Raw genomic sequence first — 9,488 nt, forward strand, 5'->3', positions numbered from 1 at the left:
AAAAGAGACCCGTAAATCACATTGAAATGCAGGCGCACGGCAGCGATGAAGAAATGTTCTATGTGAATGGAATTGACATAGACACTATAAATCCCTGCTTTCCATACAAGAATGACATTTTCACCACGGTGCATATTAATGGAAAACCCTTAGAGCTCAAAGTGGACACTGGCGCCAAATGTAATGTCATGCCAGCTAACCTTTTTGAACAACTGAGACATGATGAAAAACTCATGCCATCACGAAACACTAAACTGGTGGCATATGGGGGAGAGGAAATTCAAACAGCTGGCACAGCAACACTCTCATGCCACTCTGCAGGCAAGGACTACCCTCTGCAGTTCTTCATAGTGAAACGAGACGTACAACCCCTACTTGGCTTACCAGACTCACTTCACTTACAATTAATCACACTAAACAAAGAAGTCCACCATGTGACTAAGGAAGTGGAAATGCTCCTTTTGGCAGATAACACTTGACCACCAATCATCCATGCTCACAACTTTCAGCTCACCGTTTGGCAGATTCCGCTTTCTAAGAATGCCATATGGAATAAACTCAGCCAGTGAGGTGTTCCAGCGTGCAATGGAGCAGATCTTTGCTGGATACCCCTGTGCTATCATTGTCGATGACATACTCATCGGTGGAAGAGATATGAAAGAGCATGAACACAATCTCAGAAAAGTACTCGACCGTGCAAGGGAAGTCAAGCTGAGACTTAACCCCCTGAAGTGCAAATTCAGTCTCAAAGAAGCCTGCTACGTTGGCCACGTCTTCACAAGCGAGGGCTTGAAGCCTGACCCAGCAAAGACCAAAGCAATTGAAGAGATGCCCACACCTGAAAACGTCACAGCTCTCCAACGCTTCTTAGGGATGATTAATTACCTAGGAAAGTTCATTCCTAATTTCAGCGAGCTTTCAGCCCCACTTCGGGAGCTAACGTGCAAAGACGTACAGTGGTGTTGGCTCAAGCAGCATCAAGATGCATTCCATGCTTTAAAACGAAGCCTGATCAGTCCTCCTACCCTCAGATACTACGACGTAAAGAAACCCGTCACGCTAACGTGTGACGCATCGCAGCATGGACTCGGGGCTGCATGCCTCCAAGAAGGCGCCCCGATTGCCTACTCATCTCGTACTCTGACACAGACAGAAACGCGCTATGCGCAGATTGAGAAGGAGCTTCTTGCAGTCGTATTTGGTTGTTCCAAGTTTAATGATTACATCTATGGGAAACAAATCCAAATTGAAACCGATCATCAGCCATTAGTCACTATCTTGAACAAGCCAATACATTCAGCTCCAGCCAGACTGCAACGCATGATGCTTAGGCTGCAAAAGTACAACTTTCAGATAGTGTACAAAAAAGGCTCGCAGATGTACCTCGCCGACACTTTATCCCGTGCTCCCACAACCTCGATGGATCAGAACAGTGATGAAACAGCTGACTACGAGATCATGTCGATCCAGCAAATCTCTTCTTACAGGCTGATGCAGCTAAAGGAACATACTGCCTCAGATCCAGAGCTACAGAAACTGAGCACTGTCATAATGAGAGGATGGCCTTGCAGACAAACTCAGCTGCCCACAGAACTTCGTCAATACCACCCATATCGAGACGAACTCACTCTAGAAGATGGCATTGTCATGAAAGGGCTGAAAACAGTGATTCCTAAATCTTTGCAAAAAGATTATATCGTCATCCTCCACAGAGGGCACCCAGGCATGGAAGCTACTAAACGCAGGGCCCGTGGCATTGTGTTTTGGCCCACAATGACAGCAGATATTGAGCAAGAAACAGCTGCGTGTCCAGTGTGCAACAGCACAAGGCCACATCAACAGAAAGAGCCGTTAAAGCTACATCCAGTGCCGGACCTACCCTGGTCAACCGTCGCCACCGACATCTTCGAGTGGAACGGACAACATCACCTGGTTGTAGTCGACTCTTACTCAGGTTGGTTCGAAGTAGACCTGCTTCCAGACCTAACCGCCAACACTGTCATCACAAAGCTCAAAAGACACTTTTCTGTCCATGGCAGCCCGCACAAAGTAATATCAGAAAACGGCACTCAGTTCACCAGCCAACGCTACCAGATTCAACTTGTAATTGGCTAAAAATAAGAGGGACGTTGCTAGCTGGCAGTTTTTTCAAGCAATGTTGAAATTTCCACATTCCGACACTTCAAATGCTTCAGGAGCTTTCAGCTCAGTGCAGCATCAGCACCACGGAAATACACGGATACATCTGTAGACTCGAGACAGAATTCAAAATGTGTTTTCGGGACTTTCAGGTGTATGGACCAATGTTTTCTTCTCAAATCACATCAGAAAGCTTTTTTTTTTTTTTTTTTTTTTTTTTTCTTTTAAATGACATCAGAAACAGCAGTATGAGACATTACGTGATGGCAGAGCTTCAGTTCATCCTTTGTCATTTTTTTTTTTTTTTTTTTTTTAATAAATAGGACAGGGGGAATGAATGAGAGAAAGAGGGGGAGAGAAAGAAAGAAAACCAAAGGGGAGAAGAGACGGTGAGAAGGGGGGGAAGAGAGAGAAAAAAAAAAAAAGAACTCCTGGGTCACCTGTATGGAGAAAAAAAAACAAACAAAAAAAAACAAACAGAGGAGACAGCAAACAACAAAGAGCAACATAATAATAGAGAAAACAAAGCACCATCACAATAAACTAGCTAGCCATAGATATCAATATTTACTAAATAATAAACGATATTGTGCAGCACGCAAGATAGACAGCGCACAGTGTGCTTTGAGGTAGCAGCCAAGAAAGCTTTAGTCCGCGTCTGTGAATACCCATGTGTGCATACCTGTGTGGATCAGCATGCTTGCATTCCAAAGGTTTCTCCATGTAATGATCTGCTAGGGAGTGTGGGGGGGCCACAGCCCCGTCCTCCAGGGTGTGAAGCGGGTATGGAGGAGATCAAAACTCCAGACATCCAGAGGCCCCCAGAACACAAGAGACCATGGAAGACCAACAGAGGGGCAGCCGCGCCACTGTTCCAGTAAGAGCTGAGGAGAGTCCCAGATGAGGGCTCACTCAGCAGCCGCGGAGCAGAAGTCAGGGGGAGTTGCAGTGACGCGCCCGTGAGCTCCGCCGGCCCCCAGCTGCGCCTGAGTGACCGAGCCCCAGGCCGAGAGGCCGGGGGCACCCCACCTCCAAAGGGGCCCGAGCGAGCCCCAGGCCCCAGGCCCCGACAAGCGGCCGCCAAGGAGTGAGCCGGTGTGTACCCGGACGCCCACCCCCAGACACAAAGAACCACCAACACACCGACACCTGAGGGAGTCCGCCACCGGCAGGGGAAGTGGTGGTGGGTGGAGATAGGCCTCCAAACCTTGGAGGGCCTGAGGTGTCCCCAGAGAGGTGGCGTCTGATACCCAACCTGACATATAGACACAGACATACAGGCACACACAGACACAAACATCCATTCCCACCCTCATGCTCTCATCAGAAAGCTTTAATGAGCAGCTGGATTTGTCCCGCATTAACTGGCTGGACACAGAGGACATCCAAATGCAGCTGATTGAACTAAAGAGCTCGACTCTGTGGGGGTCGAAGTTTGCAGAACTACGAACGCAGCTGGAATCCACAGCTGTGTGTGTTCATGGAGCTGCATTTTCACCTGCTGGACATCACTACCTGACAAGCTTAACTGTCTTTAGAACATTGCAGAGGCCTCATTGACAGTATTTGGCTCTACATATCTGTGTGAGCAGATTTTCTCTCACATGAAGAGTGTCCTTAGGCAGCCGTCTGAATGCTGGACACTCGGAGACCTGTGTCTCTGAGTGGGAGACCAGAGATCACATTAACATGTGTATCTCTGTATTAACCAACATGCCATATTGGCCCAGTTTATTTTTCTTATCATTATTGTGAGGAGACCATAAATAGCATTTGCATTTTCTGCTGTACAGTTCATTTGCTGTTATAGATTTCTTGTTATGGATAAAAAGTGTATTTTTTTGTTTCAAAATAGCTGATAACTATTCGCTGATAGCTGCAAGTGTGACAGGTTGAAGGACTACTGCATATGCTGTTCAGTTAATACAAATTCATATCAGTTGATATGAGGACGAAAATAATGTAAATATGGTAAGAAAATGGTTAAGAGTTTATTATTTTTCATGTTATATTAATTGCTTTCATGTTACTTAAGAGAACTACAATCTATACATCAGTGATTGGCTAGTAAGCCTTTTCTGGGATCGATTAGTAGTGTCTCTATTCTCCACTAGAGGGCTTTCGCGCGTTCTCCTCACTGCAATAAACTACTGCATGAGAGACGCAAGTCATAATCACTCTCGTAATTCTTTCCCCCCTGTTTTCAGGGGTGTAACACCAACATCTACGAACAAATATAGTTCTATAAAGTTGTTTTATATAGTGTGTGACTGTTAATATAAAGCATTATTAAATTTATTGCTAATACATCATATGGCACATTGACTTCTGAGAAAATTTTAGATGGCTTTTAGATAGTGTCAATAGGAAAATTGTACTTAGTAGTCAGTATAATCTTTTAATGATATAAGTTTGCATATGGTAGAATACTGCATGTAATCATTTGTGTTTAGAAGTATATAGTTGGTGGCATATTGAAAGAATGTCTGTAACATTCCAGGGTGTTCACACCCACATCCTAGGAGTATGGGAGAGGTCGTACCTTGTCTTATTGTTTTACGGTAGAATTAACGTAGCTATATCTGTCTTAGTCTAAGTGCCTTTTGGTTTGATGAACTGCTGGACTTCGAGACCAGCAGGTGTAGGGAAGTCATTTATAGGGTCACACTCTGACCCACCACACACACTACACACACCACACACACGTACAGCTCCACATTTCAATGTATGGAACAAACGCCCACTGAAGCATATAAATAAAGACCGGGGCAGTTTCTCAGTGCGAGTCTGTTCTGGAGACTGCCCTTGCTAGCAAGAAGTTCTGTGTGTTTCTCTTCTCTGAGTCTTTACTGAAGAAGTGTTTTAGAGTATATTTCTTAACAGATAGAAAGGTTGCCGACCCCTGATCTAGCCAAAACCAATCAATAAACAGCATCACTGTGCCTATCCTCAGCTATCGATATTATGACAAACCAATTCAAGGGACTCATCTAAGCTTTGCAATCCCATCTGTTAACACATACCCACTAGACATATAATACACCATGCATCCTTCTACTTGCCCATTCATCTAAGCATCCACCGATCTGCTCCAGCTCGGTAATCATACGAATAATAGCCCCTGTGTTGTTTCCATGGCAGTTATGAGATTGATGTTGTAATATTCAGAGAGTATGCTTTCATGTACGAGCACAATCTTCAATCATATTTAGGCATCCATGTTTGTGGTTTGGGACGTTCGTGGCTTACAGTAAACGTCTGAACAGAAACAGCTGTAAGGATATCTGGCACCTGTAACACACTAATTCCACTGGTACAGTTTTAAGACCTTTGCACTTCTTGAGGCCATCCTTCAGCAGAAAATTAGGTGTTACTACAATAAACACGCATGGTTTCACCTGAGGAATGCAAATCTTTTCTCCCAGGCTGAGGTGTGCCGAGAGATCTGCAACACCAAACTTCAGAGCTTGAAAAGCCAGTTATCAGGCTGTGAGTGTTGACTCGAGTCAGGTTTAATGAAAAAAAAAAAAGAATTAGAGCATCTTCATTTGGAGCAGAGCAGAGACAGTGCAAGGGGAAAATGTAAACATTTGGTTCAGTTAGTTGTCTGATAATTAATTTGTCAGCACCTCATCCAGAATTGCAGCACAAAATCCTCTAGTCAAACAAAATCCTCACAATTCTGCCAAGTTGCAGAGAGTGAAGCTTTGATCAGTGCATCTGAAAACTCTATCAAAAGAAGCAATAACTAAGACACATGAGACATGCACTTAGAAAAGAAAGAAAATATCTCCCTGTCATTGGCTTTCATTTGAAAATGAAATTAGAATGACAACATGTTAATATGCTTGCAAATTATTTTAATGGGTTGATAAACATTTGTGGAAGTGCCGATGTAGGGCAGGATGCTTCCTACACCTGTGGCATGCACTTGTGTTTCTGTAAATGAATTGCTTGGACGAAGCGTTTTCCACAGTTATTACAGGGGAATGGTTTTTCTCCTGTGTGAATACGCTGGTGCATTTTCAAGTTCCCTAAGTGAGAGAACCTTTTTCCACACTCATCACAGGGGAATGGTTTTTCTCCTGTGTGGGTGTATTGGTGTCTTTTCAAAGGACTTCGGTGAGTGAAGGTCTTTCCACACTCTTCACAGAGGAATGGTTTTTTTCCACTGTGCCCAAACTGATGCACCTGAAGATGAACTAACTGGGCAAAGCTCTGGCCACACTGATCACAAGAATAGGGTTTTTGTCCAGTGTGCAGACGCTGATGGACCTTCAAACTTAATAGTGTTTTGAACATTTTCCCACACTGCTCACAGAGGTATCGTTTGGTGTGAACTTTTGTGCGCAGATCCAGCTGTTCTTCAGTTGAATCTACCCCCTTCTTATGGTGAGGTCTTCTTTGCATTTTCCCGGTCTGTATATAAAGAGAAAGAAGAGATGGACAGAGTAACAACAATCTACAACCATTTGATCTGATAGACTTCCTCCTTACAAAGACTGAGGTGTTGTGAAAAAGTGGAAATGGGAAATTACTGAAGAGTTGTTGTGTCCTTCTTTCATAAACTCCTCCCGCCAGGTGAGGGATGAAAAACGTGTTTGTAGTCAGAAGATGTTTTGATGCAGTCAGCATGCTCATTACCCCAACAATATTTTGCATATTAATTATACATGTTTTTTACCCATTTATATGTAACTTAAACAGGCTATTTACAAGTACGCAAAGTAATCCTGTTCACACGTCACCAAACACAAACCCACTATTCAACAACGGAAACTCTGTGCTTCCCCATCTGATTCCATAATTGGAGTCAGCAGGGAAACTGCAATTTTAGTAAAAGGTAAGTAAAAATATATCCTGGCTGTACCTGTAATGCCAAAAATGCTAAATTAACTGTTCCCCTGGCCCCTTTGGGAACATTTTTATGTCACTGTGAAGTTTACCTTTCACCTTCACATAAGATAAGATAAGATAAACCTTTATTAGTCCCACACATAGGAAATTTGTTTGTTCACAGCAGAAAGTGGACAGTAAAAAGTTAAGAGCAGCAAAGTCTACTCTTCATTCTATCAGAAACAGTTATCACAGCTCGTACATTTTCTTTTTACACATATATGTAAGCACTGAGCCAAATTTAGTAATGCCAACACATTAAAAGAACAACATTTGTCTCTTATGTATGATACATCTATATATACACTGTAACAGATACTTGTCTTTGAGTGAAGATTTAAGGTGATATAAATAAATAACTGCAACTTGAATCTTTACTGAAGCTCAGTATTTGACACAGAGTTCAAACTCACTGCTGTAATAACTAATAATGATTAATATAATAACTATAATATTGGCCATATTATAGTTACATTACCAAAGTGAGATGATTTTAGTCTCATGAACAACACTATCTAATTGTTATTTACTAGCTAATCTTAAAATGACTGTTCAGTACAGAAATGAAGCCCAACAATCATGTTTGTACAGTCCTGTGGTCTCAGCCTCAGATTCTTATCAAATCACACAGAGCTCATGTAGAAACAAATGTACAAAATATGTTCTCCTTCATTTCTGTCAAACAAAGCTGTATGAAACGTTTCCAAGCCTCGCACTTCCGGCCTTAACGGTCTTTGAGTACGCGGACCTTGAGGACCGTTAAGGCTGCGTACTTTAAAGCTGCAGACCCCGAATTGGGATACAGCCTTAACGTCGTTTTCCTTCGCTATTTAAATTCACAAGCACTACATAATCTCATAGTGCCACCTACCTGGCATTCCTCGGGATCAGCAGTTAATTTTCATGAGGCAATTTTAGGTGGGTTACACTTGGAATGCCATGTCTCTTCCTTATCTAATGTGTCACGTTAAAGTGACTTACCTCTGCCACTGTGAGCATTTGGCTGCTGGTGTTACTCAGTGAATCAGCTCTGACAAACATAAAGATAATAAGTTTAGAGAAAAATTATCCAAATACTGCCTTAAAAACAACAATGATGTTAAGACTTCTCATCCAAGCACATAAATGAAAAACAACATATGTACCTTTAAAATTTAGCTTGAAAATATGATTAAATACTTTAAAGTAGCAATAAGAAAGATAATCAAGTTAGATACTACAAATTTACAGACATTTCGTCTCGTGTTTGTGCCTAGTTTTAAAGATAAACTGGACCTGAAACATGAATTCAATTGAAAATAACACAATTAAAAGGAAAAAAAAACACTGAATGTCCTTTGATTTACTAAAACTACCACTGACCACCAGTTTTTTTCTTACCCTTGGCATGTGAGGGACATTTGTTTTGGTCCTGCTTAATGCTTGCCTTCACTGAACTCTGAGAGATGCACCAATGGTTCCCATGGTATCCAAAGCTGACTCCACTTCATAAGGTTCCAGAAGTGAATTTAAAAATCAACACCAAGTATTTAATGAACCACAAATCCCAGCAGGATAACAACCACTGGTGTTTTTTCCTCCAAACTTTATTTATTCAAAGTCATAAACAAAACAAAATAATAACTAACAACGAAATCAAAAATGACATAAAAGAAATAAAACCCACTCAAACTCATTATTGAACAAAATCAGTTACATTTACATTTCATCTTGTCAGAATATAATACACACAGCATATTAAATTCAACAAGATGAAGGTGTTCATAGTGTATTTGTATTGAGTATTACATAAGATGTATGTAGTTTAAACTCAACTTAAACTCTAACAGATCAACAGATCATGCATTTATAACAGCTCTCCACACAGCCCTTTCTCTAGCATTTTATTTTCATTCATTTTCACTTTCATTAGCAGATGTAAAGAGGGTTTTTTTTATATATATATCTTATTAAAAGCCCCTCTGATATGTTATATATATCTATAAAAAAAAATCTGTCTCGCTCATGTCTGCAGTAGGCTTACTTAGCATAGGGGGTCTAGCCTCAGGACCCTTACTGGATACAGACATCCCAGGCGAGAATGAAACTTGCGATCCTCGGCTCCAAAGGCCTGTAGATATATATATATATATATATATATATATATATATATATGTCCAGCTGGGATAGCCTCCATTATCATTAATGGAGCTCCAGTGGAGAGCGTGCAGTCCTTCAAGTATCTCGGTGTCAACATCTCCTCAGACCTGACATGGTCTGCCCACATTCAGGTCCAGACCAAAAAGGCTAGGCAGTGCCTGTACAACCTACGACAACTGAGGAAGTTCAGGGTCTCTCCAGTGATCCTCAGGACTTTCTATACAGGTGCTGTGGAGAGATGTGAGAGATTTTGAAGGACCCATCCCATCTGTTGCTGGGATGGGACGGGTGCCCCCCACCCCCCTATTATCCTT

General features: G+C 41.9%; 1 long non-coding RNA gene across 1 annotated transcript; it reads right to left on the reverse strand.

Annotated features, from left to right (window-relative positions):
• Positions 1 to 5,966: 5,966 nt before the first annotated feature.
• On the reverse strand, positions 5,967 to 8,868 carry LOC147329626 (uncharacterized). The gene is made up of 3 exons (XR_015128979.1): positions 8,416 to 8,868; positions 8,017 to 8,065; positions 5,967 to 6,558 (listed from the first exon to the last, which is right to left on the reverse strand). It is a non-coding gene; the product is annotated as an uncharacterized LOC147329626 (long non-coding RNA).
• Between the last annotated feature and the right edge of the window lie 620 nt (positions 8,869 to 9,488).

Source organism: Aulonocara sp. 'chitande type north' Nkhata Bay, linkage group LG5, assembly GCF_057382095.1.
Source record: "Aulonocara sp. 'chitande type north' Nkhata Bay isolate Kocher_YH1m ecotype deep benthic linkage group LG5, A_spYH_male_GT1.1, whole genome shotgun sequence".
Lineage (NCBI taxonomy): Eukaryota > Metazoa > Chordata > Actinopteri > Cichliformes > Cichlidae > Aulonocara > Aulonocara sp. 'chitande type north' Nkhata Bay.